At 34.5% G+C, this 12,620-nt stretch overlaps 4 non-coding genes across 4 annotated transcripts; all 4 read right to left on the bottom strand.

The window, feature by feature from the left end:
• Positions 1–4,759: 4,759 nt before the first annotated feature.
• Positions 4,760–4,833, bottom strand: TRNAN-AUU (transfer RNA asparagine (anticodon AUU)). Its single transcript has one exon. It is a non-coding gene; the product is annotated as a tRNA-Asn (tRNA).
• Positions 4,834–5,928: 1,095 nt separating this feature from the next.
• TRNAN-AUU (transfer RNA asparagine (anticodon AUU)) lies at positions 5,929–6,002 on the bottom strand. Its single transcript has one exon. It is a non-coding gene; the product is annotated as a tRNA-Asn (tRNA).
• Positions 6,003–8,266: 2,264 nt separating this feature from the next.
• TRNAY-AUA (transfer RNA tyrosine (anticodon AUA)) lies at positions 8,267–8,340 on the bottom strand. The gene has a single exon. It is a non-coding gene; the product is annotated as a tRNA-Tyr (tRNA).
• Positions 8,341–10,601: 2,261 nt separating this feature from the next.
• On the bottom strand, positions 10,602–10,675 carry TRNAN-GUU (transfer RNA asparagine (anticodon GUU)). The gene has a single exon. It is a non-coding gene; the product is annotated as a tRNA-Asn (tRNA).
• Positions 10,676–12,620: the final 1,945 nt, after the last annotated feature.

Genomic DNA, 12,620 nt, shown 5'->3' with positions numbered 1-12,620 from the left:
GAAGGCCATGTACCCTACACCATAAGAGGAGGTTTGAAATTTTGACTTGTCTACTTAAATATCACCAAAATCTGATCACAAGGTTAACTACGTCCCTGGGTGGGATTGAACCACCAACCTTTTGGTTAATAGCCAAACACACTAACTGATTGCGCCACAGAGACACTTTGCAAAAGTCCATACTGACAAAGGCTAATAAGCATTCATCTAAAACGTTTCCTAGAAAAACTTTAAAAAGTCAATAATCTGGAGAGTTTTTGTAAGATGTTTCTTCCATCAACCAACGAAGAAACACATTGGTACTTTCCCATGATAAGTGAGTGCTTCAGGATCTCTTGCACTTACATGTGCAGCAGAGTACTGCAATGGAAGCATGCTGGGCCCATAACCCAGAGGTAGACAGATTGAAACTATCCTCTGCTATATGCATTTTTTTGTTTGTTAATTAAAGTAATCCAAAACTGGGATTGATATTTTGGCTCTTTTATTTTTACTTAAAGTACAATAACTTTTACCATTTTAATTTGTTTTAATAGTATATTGACAGTATAGTTTTCTTTCAAAAATCCACTTAATTTTCTTTACCCTGTTATTAAAATGGTAATTGACAAAAAAACTACATTGTCACCAGAAGAGCAATACAAAATGTACAAGTGATATATTAAAATCATCTTTCCAGCTTGAATTTCAATGATGCATTGGGGCAACAATTTTGTGAGAAACATCTTCACCCTTAAATAAAGATTTTCGTAATTCCTTACCTGTGTGCTAATTAGATATCACCTTGTTTTCACATTAAACAGACTTCCACATGAGAAAGCAGCAAGGATGCAGTGGCTTTAATGTTTCCTGGTGTCAACCTGTATTATTTCAGTAGACATTGAAATGAGGATGCATCTTGCTGCCTTTCCAATGAAGCAAGTTTAATTTAGTAATAGGTGAAAAACCATCCTTACAAAGGTGTTAATCAGAGACTTGGCTTTGTGGACACTTTTCAGAGAACAAATTTGTTAGCATAAAAATAAATTCCAGAAAATGAAGAGCTGTTTAATCACTCAATTGGATTTTTCTGCCAGCATATTTTTTTTCTCTGCAACCCACTGCTAAATTGTGCTTCCTAGCTGTTTTTTTATAAAATCACTGAATCAAATCTAACTCTGATTACATCAGAGAAGGCCAGGTACCCTACACAATAAGAGGGGGTTTGAAATTTTGACTTGTCTACTTAAATATCACCAAAATCTGATCACAAGGTCAATTACGTCCCTGGGTGGGATTGAACCACCAACCTTTTGGTTAATAGCCAAACACACTAACCGATTGCGCCACCGAGACACTTTGCAAAAAGTACATACTGACAAAGGCTAATAAGCATACATCTAGAACGTTTCCTAGAAAAATATTAAAAAATCAATAATCTGGAGAGTTTTTGTAAGATGTTTCTTCCATCAACCAATGAATAAACACATTGGTACTTTCCCATGATGAGTGAGTGCTTCAGGATCTCTTGCACTTACATGTGCAGCAGAGTACTGCAATGGAAGCATGCTGGACCCATAACCCAGAGGTAGGCAGATTGAAACTATCCTTTGCTATATGCATTTTTTTTTTGTTAATTTAAGTAATCAAAACTGGGATTGATATTTTTGCTCTTTTATTTTTACTTAAAGTACAATAACTTTTACCATTTTAATTTGTTTTAATAGTATATTGACAGTATAGTTTTCATTCAAAAATCCACTTAATTTTCTTTACCCTATTATTAAAATGGTAATTGACAAAAAAAACTACATTGTCACCAGAAGAGCAATACAAAATGTACAAGTCATCTTTCCAGCTTGAATTTCAATGATGCATTGGGGCAACAATTTTGTGAGAAACATCTTCACCCTTAAATAAAGATTTTCGTAATTTCTTACCTGTGTGCTAATTAGATATCACCTTGTTTTCACATTAAACAGACTTCCACATGAGAAAGCAGCAAGGATGCAGTGGCTTTAATGTTTCCTGGTGTCAACCTGTATTATTTCAGTAGACATTGAAATGAGGATGCATCTTGCTGCCTTTCCAATGAAGCAAGTTTAATTTAGTAATAGGTGAAAAACCATCCTTACAAAGGTGTTAATCAGAGACTTGGCTTTGTGGACACTTTTCAGAGAACAAATTTGTTAGCATAAAAATAAATTCCAGAAAATGAAGAGCTGTTTAATCACTCAATTGGATTTTTCTGCCAGCATATTTTTTTTCTCTGCAACCCACTGCTAAATTGTGCTTCCTAGCTGTTTTTTTATAAAATCACTGAATCAAATCTAACTCTGATTACATCAGAGAAGGCCAGGTACCCTACACAATAAGAGGGGGTTTGAAATTTTGACTTGTCTACTTAAATATCACCAAAATCTGATCACAAGGTCAATTACGTCCCTGGGTGGGATTGAACCACCAACCTTTTGGTTAATAGCCAAACACACTAACCGATTGCGCCACCGAGACACTTTGCAAACAGTACATACTGACAAAGGCTAATAAGCATACATCTAGAACGTTTCCTAGAAAAATATTAAAAAATCAATAATCTGGAGAGTTTTTGTAAGATGTTTCTTCCATCAACCAATGAATAAACACATTGGTACTTTCCCATGATGAGTGAGTGCTTCAGGATCTCTTGCACTTACATGTGCAGCAGAGTACTGCAATGGAAGCATGCTGGACCCATAACCCAGAGGTAGGCAGATTGAAACTATCCTTTGCTATATGCATTTTTTTTTGTTAATTTAAGTAATCAAAACTGGGATTGATATTTTTGCTCTTTTATTTTTACTTAAAGTACAATAACTTTTACCATTTTAATTTGTTTTAATAGTATATTGACAGTATAGTTTTCTTTCAAAAATCCACTTAATTTTCTTTACCCTATTATTAAAATGGTAATTGACAAAAAAAACTACATTGTCACCAGAAGAGCAATACAAAATGTACAAGTGATATATTAAAATCATCTTTCCAGCTTGAATTTCAATGATGCATTGGGGCAACAATTTTGTGAGAAACATCTTCACCCTTAAATAAAGATTTTCGTAATTTCTTACCTGTGTGCTAATTAGATATCACCTTGTTTTCACATTAAACAGACTTCCACATGAGAAAGCAGCAAGGATGCAGTGGCGTTAATGTTTCCTGGTGTCAACCTGTATTATTTCAGTAGACATTGAAATGAGGATGCATCTTGCTGCCTTTCCAATGAAGCAAGTTTAATTTAGTAATAGGTGAAAAACCATCCCTACAAAGGTGTTAATCAGAGACTTGGCTTTGTGGACACTTTTCAGAGAACAAATTTGTTAGCATAAAAATAAAGCCAGAAAATGAAGAGCTGTTTAATCACGCAATTTGATTTTTTTGCCAGCATATTTCTTTTTCTCTGCAACCCACTGCTAAATTGTGCTTCCTAGATGTTTTTATAAAATCACTGAATCAAATCTAACTCTGATTACATCAGAGAAGGCCAGGTACCCTACACCATAACAGGGGGATATGAAATTTGACTTGTCTACTTAAAGATCACCAAAATCTGATAACAAGGTCAATTAGGTCCCTGGGTGGGATTGAACCACCAACCTTTTGGTTAATAGCTGTACATACTAACTGATTGCGCCACAGAGACACTTTGCAAAAGTCCATACTGACAAAGGCTAATAAGCATTCATCTAAAACGTTTCCTAGAAAAACTTTAAAAAGTCAATAATCTGGAGAGTTTTTGTAAGATGTTTCTTCCATCAACCAACGAAGAAACACATTGGTACTTTCCCATGATGAGTGAGTGCTTCAGGATCTCTTGAACTTACATGTGCAGCAGAGTACTGCAATGGAAGCATGCTGGGCCCATAACCCAGAGGTAGGCAGATTGAAACTATCCTCTGCTATATGCATTTTTTTTTTTTGTTAATTAAAGTAATCCAAAACTGGGATTGATATTTTGTCTCTTTTATTTTTACTTAAAGTACAATAACTTTTACCATTTTAATTTGTTTTAATAGTATATTGACAGTATTGTTTTCTTTCAAAAATCCACTTCATTTTCTTTACCCTATTATTAAAATGGTAATTGACAAAAACAAACTACATTGTCACCAGAAGAGCAATACAAAATGTACAAGTGATATATTAAAATCATCTTTCCAGCTTGAATTTCAATGTTGCATTGGGTCAACAATTTTGTGAGAAACATCTTCACCCTTAAATAAAGATTTTCTTAATTCCTTACCTGTGTGCTAATTAGATATCACCTTGTTTTCACATTAAACAGACTTCCACATGAGAAAGCAGCAAGGATGCAGTGGCGTTAATGTTTCCTGGTGTCAACTTGTATTATTTCAGTAGACATTGAAATGAGGATGCATCTTGCTGCCTTTCCAATGAAGCAAGTTTAATTTAGTAATAGGTGAAAAACCATCCTTACAAAGGTGTTAATCAGAGACTTGGCTTTGTGGACACTTTTCAGAGAACAAATTTGTTAGCATAAAAATAAAGCCAGAAAATGAAGAGCTGTTTAATCACTCGATTGGATTTTTCTGCCAGCATATTTTTTTTCTCTGCAACCCACTGCTAAATTGTGCTTCCTAGCTGTTTTTTATAAAATCACTGAATCAAATCTAACTCTGATTACATCAGAGAAGGCCATGTACCCTACACCATAAGATGAGGTTTGAAATTTTGACTTGTCTACTTAAATATCACCAAAATCTGATCACAAGGTTAATTATGTCCCTGGGTGGGATTGAACCACCAACCTTTTGGTTAATAGCCAAACACACTAACCGATTGCACCACAGAGACACTTTGCAAAAGTCCATACTGACAAAGGCTAATAAGCATTCATCTAAAACGTTTCCTAGAAAAACTTTAAAAAGTCAATAATCTGGAGAGTTTTTGTAAGATGTTTCTTCCATCAACCAACGAAGAAACACATTGGTACTTTCCCATGATGAGTGAGTGCTTCAGGATCTCTTGCACTTACATGTGCAGCAGAGTACTGCAATGGAAGTATGCTGGGCCCATAACCCAGAGGTAGGCAGATTGAAACTATCCTCTGCTATATGCATTTTTTTGTTTGTTAATTAAAGTAATCCAAAACTGGGATTGATATTTTGGCTCTTTTATTTTTACTTAAAGTACAATAACTTTTACCATTTTAATTTGTTTTAATAGTATATTGACAGTATAGTTTTCTATCAAAAATCCACTTAATTTTCTTTACCCTGTTATTAAAATGGTAATTGACAAAAAAACTACATTGTCACCAGAAGAGCAATACAAAATGTACAAGTGATATATTAAAATCATCTTTCCAGCTTGAATTTCAATGATGCATTGGGGCAACAATTTTGTGAGAAACATCTTCACCCTTAAATAAAGATTTTCTTAATTCCTTACCTGTGTGCTAATTAGATATCACCTTGTTTTCACATTAAACAGACTTCCACATGAGAAAGCAGCAAGGATGCAGTGGCGTTAATGTTTCCTGGTGTCAACTTGTATTATTTCAGTAGACATTGAAATGAGGATGCATCTTGCTGCCTTTCCAATGAAGCAAGTTTAATTTAGTAATAGGTGAAAAACCATCCTTACAAAGGTGTTAATCAGAGACTTGGCTTTGTGGACACTTTTCAGAGAACAAATTTGTTAGCATAAAAATAAAGCCAGAAAATGAAGAGCTGTTTAATCACTCGATTGGATTTTTCTGCCAGCATATTTTTTTTCTCTGCAACCCACTGCTAAATTGTGCTTCCTAGCTGTTTTTTATAAAATCACTGAATCAAATCTAACTCTGATTACATCAGAGAAGGCCATGTACCCTACACCATAAGATGAGGTTTGAAATTTTGACTTGTCTACTTAAATATCACCAAAATCTGATCACAAGGTTAATTATGTCCCTGGGTGGGATTGAACCACCAACCTTTTGGTTAATAGCCAAACACACTAACCGATTGCACCACAGAGACACTTTGCAAAAGTCCATACTGACAAAGGCTAATAAGCATTCATCTAAAACGTTTCCTAGAAAAACTTTAAAAAGTCAATAATCTGGAGAGTTTTTGTAAGATGTTTCTTCCATCAACCAACGAAGAAACACATTGGTACTTTCCCATGATGAGTGAGTGCTTCAGGATCTCTTGCACTTACATGTGCAGCAGAGTACTGCAATGGAAGTATGCTGGGCCCATAACCCAGAGGTAGGCAGATTGAAACTATCCTCTGCTATATGCATTTTTTTGTTTGTTAATTAAAGTAATCCAAAACTGGGATTGATATTTTGGCTCTTTTATTTTTACTTAAAGTACAATAACTTTTACCATTTTAATTTGTTTTAATAGTATATTGACAGTATAGTTTTCTATCAAAAATCCACTTAATTTTCTTTACCCTGTTATTAAAATGGTAATTGACAAAAAAACTACATTGTCACCAGAAGAGCAATACAAAATGTACAAGTGATATATTAAAATCATCTTTCCAGCTTGAATTTCAATGATGCATTGGGGCAACAATTTTGTGAGAAACATCTTCACCCTTAAATAAAGATTTTCGTAATTCCTTACCTGTGTGCTAATTAGATACCACCTTGTTTTCACATTAAACAGACTTCCACATGAGAAAGCAGCAAGGATGCAGTGGCGTTAATGTTTCCTGGTGTCAACCTGTATTATTTCAGTAGACATTGAAATGAGGATACATCTTGCTGCCTTTCCAATGAAGCAAGTTTAATTTAGTAATAGGTGAAAAACCATCCCTACAAAGGTGTTAATCAGAGACTTGGCTTTGTGGACACTTTTCAGAGAACAAATTTGTTAGCATAAAAATAAAGCCAGAAAATAAAGAGCTGTTTAATCACTCAATTGGATTTTTCTGCCAGCATATTTTTTTTCTCTGCAACCCACTGCTAAATTGTGCTTCCTAGCTGTTTTTATAAAATCACTGAATCAAATCTAACTCTGATTACATCAGAGAAGGCCAGGTACCCTACACCATAACAGGGGGTTTGAAATTTTGACTTGTCTACTTAAAGATCACCAAAATCTGATAACAAGGTCAATTAGGTCCCTGGGTGGGATTGAACCACCAACCTTTTGGTTAATAGCCGTACATACTAACTGATTGCGCCACAGAGACACTTTGCAAAAGTCCATACTGACAAAGGCTAATAAGCATTCATCTAAAACGTTTCCTAGAAAAACTTTAAAAAGTCAATAATCTGGAGAGTTTTTGTAAGATGTTTCTTCCATCAACCAACGAAGAAACACATTGGTACTTTCCCATGATGAGTGAGTGCTTCAGGATCTCTTGAACTTACATGTGCAGCAGAGTACTGCAATGGAAGCATGCTGGGCCCATAACCCAGAGGTAGGCAGATTGAAACTATCCTCTGCTATATGCATTTTTTTTTTGTTAATTAAAGTAATCCAAAACTGGGATTGATATTTTGTCTCTTTTATTTTTACTTAAAGTACAATAACTTTTACCATTTTAATTTGTTTTAATAGTATATTGACAGTATTGTTTTCTTTCAAAAATCCACTTCATTTTCTTTACCCTATTATTAAAATGGTAATTGACAAAAACAAACTACATTGTCACCAGAAGAGCAATACAAAATGTACAAGTGATATATTAAAATCATCTTTCCAGCTTGAATTTCAATGTTGCATTGGGTCAACAATTTTGTGAGAAACATCTTCACCCTTAAATAAAGATTTTCTTAATTCCTTACCTGTGTGCTAATTAGATATCACCTTGTTTTCACATTAAACAGACTTCCACATGAGAAAGCAGCAAGGATGCAGTGGCGTTAATGTTTCCTGGTGTCAACTTGTATTATTTCAGTAGACATTGAAATGAGGATGCATCTTGCTGCCTTTCCAATGAAGCAAGTTTAATTTAGTAATAGGTGAAAAACCATCCTTACAAAGGTGTTAATCAGAGACTTGGCTTTGTGGACACTTTTCAGAGAACAAATTTGTTAGCATAAAAATAAAGCCAGAAAATGAAGAGCTGTTTAATCACTCGATTGGATTTTTCTGCCAGCATATTTTTTTTCTCTGCAACCCACTGCTAAATTGTGCTTCCTAGCTGTTTTTTATAAAATCACTGAATCAAATCTAACTCTGATTACATCAGAGAAGGCCAGGTACCCTACACAATAAGAGGGGGTTTGAAATTTTGACTTGTCTACTTAAATATCACCAAAATCTGATCACAAGGTCAATTACGTCCCTGGGTGGGATTGAACCACCAACCTTTTGGTTTATAGCCGAACACACTAACCGATTGCGCCACCGAGACACTTTGTAAACAGTACATACTGACAAAGGCTAATAAGCATACATCTAGAACGTTTCCTAGAAAAATATTAAAAAATCAATAATCTGGAGAGTTTTTGTAAGATGTTTCTTCCATCAACCAATGAATAAACACATTGGTACTTTCCCATGATGAGTGAGTGCTTCAGGATCTCTTGCACTTACATGTGCAGCAGAGTACTGCAATGGAAGCATGCTGGACCCATAACCCAGAGGTAGGCAGATTGAAACTATCCTTTGCTATATGCATTTTTTTTGTTAATTTAAGTAATCAAAACTGGGATTGATATTTTTGCTCTTTTATTTTTACTTAAAGTACAATAACTTTTACCATTTTAATTTGTTTTAATAGTATATTGACAGTATAGTTTTCTTTCAAAAATCCACTTAATTTTCTTTACCCTATTATTAAAATGGTAATTGACAAAAAAAACTACATTGTCACCAGAAGAGCAATACAAAATGTACAAGTGATATATTAAAATCATCTTTCCAGCTTGAATTTCAATGATGCATTGGGGCAACGATTTTGTGAGAAACATCTTCACCCTTAAATAAAGATTTTCTTAATTCCTTACCTGTGTGCTAATTAGATATCACCTTGTTTTCATATTAAACAGACTTTTACATGAGAAAGCAGCAAGGATGCAGTGGCGTTAATGTTTCCTGGTGTCAACCTGTATTATTTCAGTAGACATTGAAATGAGGATGCATCTTGCTGCCTTTCCAATGAAGCAAGTTTAATTTAGTAATAGGTGAAAAACCATCCTTACAAAGGTGTTAATCAGAGACTTGGCTTTGTGGACACTTTTCAGAGAACAAATTTGTTAGCATAAAAATAAAGCAAGAAAATAAAGAGCTGTTTAATCACTCAATTGGATTTTTCTGCCAGCATATTTTTTTTCTCTGCAACCCACTGCTAAATTGTGCTTCCTAGCTGTTTTTATAAAATCACTGAATCAAATCTAACTCTGATTACATCAGAGAAGGCCAAGTACCCTACACCATAACAGGGGGTTTGAAATTTTGACTTGTCTACTTAAAGATCACCAAAATCTGATAACAAGGTCAATTAGGTCCCTGGGTGGGATTAAACCACCAACCTTTTGGTTAAAAGCCATACATACTAACTGATTGCGCCACAGAGACACTTTGCAAATTTCCATACTGACAAAGGCTAATAAGCATTCATCTAAAACGTTTCCTAGAAAAACTTTAAAATGTCAATAATCTGGAGAGTTTTTGTAAGATGTTTCTTCCATCAACCAACGAAGAAACACATTGGTACTTTCCCATGATGAGTGAGTGCTTCAGGATCTCTTGCACTTACATGTGCAGCAGAGTACTGCAATGGAAGCATGCTGGGCCCATAACCCAGAGGTAGGCAGATTGAAACTATCCTCTGCTATATGCATTTTTTTTTGTTAATTAAAGTAATCCAAAACTGGGATTGATATTTTGTCTCTTTTATTTTTACTTAAAGTACAATAACTTTTACCATTTTAATTTGTTTTAATAGTATATTGACAGTATTGTTTTCTTTCAAAAATCCACTTCATTTTCTTTACCCTATTATTAAAATGGTAATTGACAAAAACAAACTACATTGTCACCAGAAGAGCAATACAAAATGTACAAGTGATATATTAAAATCATCTTTCCAGCTTGAATTTCAATGATGCATTGGGTCAACAATTTTGTGAGAAACATCTTCACCCTTAAATAAAGATTTTCTTAATTCCTTACCTGTGTGCTAATTAGATATCACCTTGTTTTCACATTAAACAGACTTCCACATGAGAAAGCAGCAAGGATGCAGTGGCGTTAATGTTTCCTGGTGTCAACTTGTATTATTTCAGTAGACATTGAAATGAGGATGCATCTTGCTGCCTTTCCAATGAAGCAAGTTTAATTTAGTAATAGGTGAAAAACCATCCTTACAAAGGTGTTAATCAGAGACTTGGCTTTGTGGACACTTTTCAGAGAACAAATTTGTTAGCATAAAAATAAAGCCAGAAAATGAAGAGCTGTTTAATCACTCGATTGGATTTTTCTGCCAGCATATTTTTTTTCTCTGCAACCCACTGCTAAATTGTGCTTCCTAGCTGTTTTTTATAAAATCACTGAATCAAATCTAACTCTGATTACATCAGAGAAGGCCATGTACCCTACACCATAAGAGGAGGTTTGAAATTTTGACTTGTCTACTTAAATATCACCAAAATCTGATCACAAGGTTAATTACGTCCCTGGGTGGGATTGAACCACCAACCTTTTGGTTAACAGCCAAACACACTAACCGATTGCGCCACAGAGACACTTTGCAAAAAGTACATACTGACAAAGGCTAATAAGCATACATCTAGAACGTTTCCTAGAAAAACATTAAAAAATCAATAATCTGGAGAGTTTTTGTAAGATGTTTCTTCCATCAACCAACGAATAAACACATTGGTACTTTCCCATGATGAGTGAGTGCTTCAGGATCTCTTGCACTTACATGGGCAGCAGAGTACTGCAATGGAAGCATGCTGGACCCATAACCCAGAGGTAGGCAGATTGAAACTATCCTTTGCTATATGCATTTTTTTTGTTAATTTAAGTAATCAAAACTGGGATTGATATTTTTGCTCTTTTATTTTTACTTAAAGTACAATAACTTTTACCATTTTAATTTGTTTTAATAGTATATTGACAGTATAGTTTTCTTTCAAAAATCCACTTAATTTTCTTTACCCTGTTATTAAAATGGTAATTGACAAAAAAACTACATTGTCACCAGAAGAGCAATACAAAATGTACAAGTGATATATTAAAATCATCTTTCCAGCTTGAATTTCAATGATGCATTGGGGCAACAATTTTGTGAGAAACATCTTCACCCTTAAATAAAGATTTTCGTAATTCCTTACCTGTGTGCTAATTAGATATCACCTTGTTTTCACATTAAACAGACTTCCATGTGAGAAAGCAGCAAAGATGCAGTGGCGTTAATGTTTCCTGGTGTCAACCTGTATTATTTCAGTAGACATTGAAATGAGGATGCATCTTGCTGCCTTTCCAATGAAGCAAGTTTAATTTAGTAATAGGTGAAAAACCATCCTTACAAAGGTGTTAATCAGAGACTTGGCTTTGTGGACACTTTTCAGAGAACAAATTTGCTAGCATAAAAATAAATTCCAGAAAATGAAGAGCTGTTTAATCACTCAATTGGATTTTTCTGCCAGCATATTTTTTTTCTCTGCAACCCACTGCTAAATTGTGCTTCCTAGCTGTTTTTTATAAAATCACTGAATCAAATCTAACTCTGATTACATCAGAGAAGGCCAGGTACCCTACACAATAAGAGGGGGTTTGAAATTTTGACTTGTCTACTTAAATATCACCAAAATCTGATCACAAGGTCAATTACGTCCCTGGGTGGGATTGAACCACCGACCTTTTGGTTAATAGCCGAACACACTAACCGATTGCGCCACCAAGACACTTTGCGAACAGTACATACTAACAAAGGCTAATAAGCATACATCTAGAACGTTTCCTAGAAAAATATTAAAAAATCAATAATCTGGAGAGTTTTTGTAAGATGTTTCTTCCATCAACCAATGAATAAACACATTGGTACTTTCCCATGATGAGGGAGTGCTTCAGGATCTCTTGCACTTACATGTGCAGCAGAGTACTGCAATGGAAGCATGCTGGACCCATAACCCAGAGGTAGGCAGATTGAAACTATCCTTTGCTATATGCATTTTTTTTTGTTAATTTAAGTAATCAAAACTGGGATTGATATTTTTGCTCTTTTATTTTTACTTAAAGTACAATAACTTTTACCATTTTAATTTGTTTTAATAGTATATTGACAGTATAGTTTTCTTTCAAAAATCCACTTAATTTTCTTTACCCTATTATTAAAATGGTAATTGACAAAAAAAACTACATTGTCACCAGAAGAGCAATACAAAATGTACAAGTGATATATTAAAATCATCTTTCCAGCTTGAATTTCAATGATGCATTGGGGCAACAATTTTGTGAGAAACATATTCACCCTTAAATAAAGATTTTCGTAATTTCTTACCTGTGTGCTAATTAGATATCACCTTGTTTTCACATTAAACAGACTTCCACATGAGAAAGCAGCAAGGATGCAGTGGCGTTAATGTTTCCTGGTGTCAACCTGTATTATTTCAGTAGACATTGAAATGAGGATGCATCTTGCTGCCTTTCCAATGAAGCAAGTTTAATTTAGTAATAGGTGAA

The sequence above is a fragment of the Pseudophryne corroboree genome, unplaced genomic scaffold (assembly GCF_028390025.1).
Source record: "Pseudophryne corroboree isolate aPseCor3 unplaced genomic scaffold, aPseCor3.hap2 scaffold_542, whole genome shotgun sequence".
In the NCBI taxonomy this organism is placed as follows: Eukaryota; Metazoa; Chordata; class Amphibia; order Anura; family Myobatrachidae; genus Pseudophryne; species Pseudophryne corroboree.
Note: the sequence above shows the minus strand (reverse complement) of the source record. Positions and strands in the feature narration are given on the sequence as shown.